Genomic DNA, 4,594 nt, shown 5'->3' with positions numbered 1-4,594 from the left:
CAAACATTCAGGTGTTCCTGAGGAAGCCTTCCAAACTTGCCTAAATATCAGGTTTTATACCATTCAAAACCCATCAATAATATAATATAACCATCATCCCAATTCCTAGCGTGGACACCAAGCAAGTTCGTTTCTGTATTTCATCTTGATGGAGTCTATAAAATTAATGTACAAAACTACAGATTATGAACAGCTTCGAAAGATTTGCAATTAGGGTTGAGTGTAGTTTCTCATCTTATATCATGTCAATTTATTACTTTTGCACGTGACTGGCCCATCCCTTGCCTAACATGATGCGTTTTGCGTTTTCAGTTCTTTACAGATTCCATTATGCTAATGCCTGTTCGTGATCTTAAATTGAAGCACAGCATCTGCCATTTAAAAAAAGGTCGTGCTATCCTTTTAGCCGAGAGTTTTTTCGGCGCTTTTACTAAGCCATAAAATAGCAAAATCGTGCCAAATTGAATAAAAGTAGGGTATAGGTACATCATATTGTACTCTTTATGAATTAGGTCCTATGCAATAATCTTTAGAAGTGCGCACACTTTGTAGAAAAGTGCATTTGTTTGATATATCACGAAAACTGACGATCATAAATACTATAGATTGAGATCACACAGCACTTTAATCAAACAGTATACTGCTTATCTCTGTTATTGAGCCAATTCTTAATGCAAGGAAGAAAGTCGTAACATATGGTTCAGTTTTATCAGAAAGGAAATAAACCGACTGTTTTGCCAAGTTACACAGCTCTATCTTTATACTTTTTATTTTCATTATAAGGGATCATTAACATATACTAGTACTTAGAAGTATTATTCAAGTTTCTAAAATTCACGGACCAAATAAAATATACGTTGATTTTATTCCGAAATAATCGGTTACCAAAGTTATCTTACTGCTTAAAATCAAAATTGCAACACTGTTAAGTGACTTGAAACACTGACATCCTTTTATGTCTTAATAATACTACCACTGTAACAAATACTATTGCTCTACTCCACGATTTACTCTAAAGGCAATTGTTATAATTCTTGAAGAAAAGAATCATATTTCAGAGCGTTAATATTTATTTATTTATTTATTTATTGTCAAGCTTATGTTATTATGCCATACTCTTCGTTTCTAGCGTTTACTTCCCATTTTAACGTTATTGTATCAATTTTCTTCCTCGCCATAGACGTTGCATTGTTAACTATTCAGAGTATGCGAAGAACTGCACTTCCCTCTATCTTTCAAGCAGAGTAGAACAAAAGTCGTTAAAATACTTCCAAACAACTCTCTCTCATATAGGTTTCGAGTAAATCAACGTGATCTCAGCAGTTTAAATATCACGAAGCGAAGCATCATAATTCTGAATTAGCTTACGCTTACTCCTATCAATTCTGTAAGCATGCCCGATTCGTCGTTTTTATCATGAAGCTGGCGTTTTTTGCGCTATTTCGTAAACCATTAAGTACTGGGAATAGTGTCTATCGAGCTATTGTTAGACAAGTTTCTCGGCTAAAACTCATACAGAATGGCACTGGAAGCACGTCTGTACTCAGCTTGTATTTCGGTACTTACATTTTTATGGTTGACTTTTTAATTTATTTGTATGAATACGAATATTTCAGTTTGTACATCAATAAATAAACGAATTTACATTACATCGTAAAATACTGTATCTGCACGATACAAATAATTATGATGCATACTGTCTTTATTATTCTATTTTATTGTTTTAATTTCCGTTGGTAAAGTGGTATTACATTCATTTATTATCTAATGAAGTGCATGAATCACTCTATTTAAGACAACATGGCAGTTGCTATATACAGTATATATTGAATTGAAGCAGTCAGTCTAACTCCTTAAAACAACAAAAAGGAACTTGAAGATAAAAAATAAGTTCCTGTTATGTTGTTGAAAATTTGTAGGTATATATTAAGTATTATGTTGATACATAATGAAACCATATCCAATTTTATACTCGTCCATATCCGATAATAAAATAATAGTTATAATCCTCTTTGAAACTGTAAAATGATTTGGATCCCCCCTAATATTGGTTGTTTATACAATTATATGTGATGTTGATCTCAGTTATTTGTATACTCTATTCTTAACCCCACAAAATAGATTATTCATCCATGTTCACTCAGAATGATAACATTTAGTCTTACCAAGCTATAGGTTTGTAGGTAGTTAGTCAAATAACAAATCCTGCGGTCATGGTAGTATTTCAATTATATGATCAGATTAGCTCAGAAGATCGACGTTTCATCATAATCTTCCTGAAAGTTTTTTTTTTGTGCAAGGTAGAATTTCAAAAGGTGATTAATTGAGAGTATTTTATATATAATCTTGGTTTCTGGAATCATCAAAAGTTTCTTCATTGCTCCTTTCACCATTCACGTATATCATAAAATTATACCAATCTCCAATTATATATCTTCTTTTTTCCATTATGCTTTCATAAGTTTACACTCACGCCCCCCCCCTCCCCCTCATGATACATAATACAACCCACCCGTCGCTCTACATGTTACCTTCCTAGGTTTCTAAGTATTATAATAGGCCAATATCCTCTACTTTCATTCTAGTATTATATTAAACTTTCAACTTTTACACAATATATTCTTTTTAATATTAATAAAAGGTCTAAAGCCAATGGCCTAGATTTTTTTTCAATTAAATTTCTTTCCCTCGAGATTACAATAATTGGGTCCCGATTTTCAAAGGCTAATGACAAAAACTAGATAAGAGAATCGTTCATCGTATATTCAATCGGCATGTAAATCAATCAACAAATAAATGAATTTGTGTTCAGTATTGATTGTTAGCTGCTGCGCATTATAATGGTACGTCTATCCAGCGGCTGTCGCGGTGCTCCTAAGCCGCAACTATCCGGGCGTCACCTGTGGATCGAGCCGCTATCATGTACGTGTCCTTGTGTGAAGGGCTTTTTGCCCTGTGTAATATTTGAGTCGAGCAGCACAACACGCAATCGTGCGGCGTGCAAATCGGCGCTTTTTTCGCCCTCCCATTGGATAATAGCGGACACCAGTCATGAACGTCGGCAAGCACACGGGGACAAACGATTCACAGCGAGGCGCCAATTGTGGTAGAAGCAGCATTTTAATGGATGCCTCGTCACATCTCCGCGGCGCTCAGTCCGACACTCGCTCGTCAGTCCGCGGACTTCCCGCTGATCAGCTGTGTCAAACGCTTAATTTTCTACCACTTTGATAACAATCGCTGAAAAAGATGCAATCGGTTAGAGAAAGAACAATTACTAAAGCAATCACACCGATTCAAGTGGTATTAAAATTGTATTTTTGAAAATTGAATTGACCTGCCGAGCTTCATCTCGCTCAGCTTTCCCTCCCTCCCCCCCCCCCCCGAAAAAAAATATATATATACATAATTTTCTAGGAATATTGTTCAGACTTATTATTTTGTTCGTTTCCTTATCTAGATAGGACTTAGGACGGCTCGTTCACACTCCAGCTGTTATGGTAGACTCAGGTTTTGGAAACTCTTTGAAATATAGACTGTGATGTTGTGTTATGAGCAGAACGATTTTAGTATTGTACATCTTTTTCAATCTAGAAATTAGCTGTAAAGGAAAATATAATAAAACCTCAATTCAATTCAATGATGGAGATGATGGCGATAATGATTATGCTTATATTATGAACACAATGACATAGTAAACAGCGAATGCTGAAAAATGGTGTTGTTGTTTTTTGTTTCGTTTAAGCTGCCCCCGCCCCCAACACACACACACACACACGCGCACACGCACGCACGCATGTACATTCAATTGCAAGTTATGATAATGAAAGCATAGTAACTATGTCTATTTAGGGTGAGAACTTCAGAAAAAATGAATTTGATTGAAACAGGATTAATATTCAGAAAAAATCTAGAACTCTTGTTTCAACTTTTCTCTCTCTTTCTTTCCACCTCAGTAAAAAAAATCTCATTTTCTCATTTTTCGGAATGAGAGAAATATGATATCTTTTTATTTTCAACTTTTTATCTTCGAATTTCTCTCTCTATCTTCTGAATTCTCCATTTCGATCATTCTCTCTACTTTGTATTTTTGTGGAGTGTCACCCACGCCACCCCACCCCTCTCACTCTCTCTCTCCCCCCCCCCCCTTCTCTCTCCTTCTCTGTGCATCTGTTTATCTCTCTTGATCTATACGCTCTCCACCTTCCTGTACTTCTGTCTCTGTTACTGTCAATCTATTTACTGCAGCCCCCTTTTTACAACTCTCTCTCTCTCTATCTTCTATCTCCCTCCCTCTCTCTCTCTCTCTCTCTCTCTCTCTCTCTCACTTTCTCCCTCACCCTCTTACATTCCATCGTCTGTTAAATAGAGTTTCATCGTTATCATATTCCTTTTTCTTCTTCTACAGTTGAACTTAAATCAAACCTCTCTGGCACAGTAAAAAAAAATCCTCTAACCAGAAACCAGATAGATCAATGACGCATGCGCAGAAAGCAACAGATTGTATGGGAGTCAGTGAGCCAGCCAATAAGGAATGGGGTACCTGTTAATCAATGTGATTTACACTGACCCTTTTAATATTGTCAACGTGCGT

This window comes from Strongylocentrotus purpuratus, unplaced genomic scaffold (assembly GCF_000002235.5).
Source record: "Strongylocentrotus purpuratus isolate Spur 01 unplaced genomic scaffold, Spur_5.0 spur5_scaffold_7, whole genome shotgun sequence".
In the NCBI taxonomy this organism is placed as follows: domain Eukaryota; kingdom Metazoa; phylum Echinodermata; class Echinoidea; order Camarodonta; family Strongylocentrotidae; genus Strongylocentrotus; species Strongylocentrotus purpuratus.
This window is presented reverse-complemented; position numbering follows the sequence as displayed.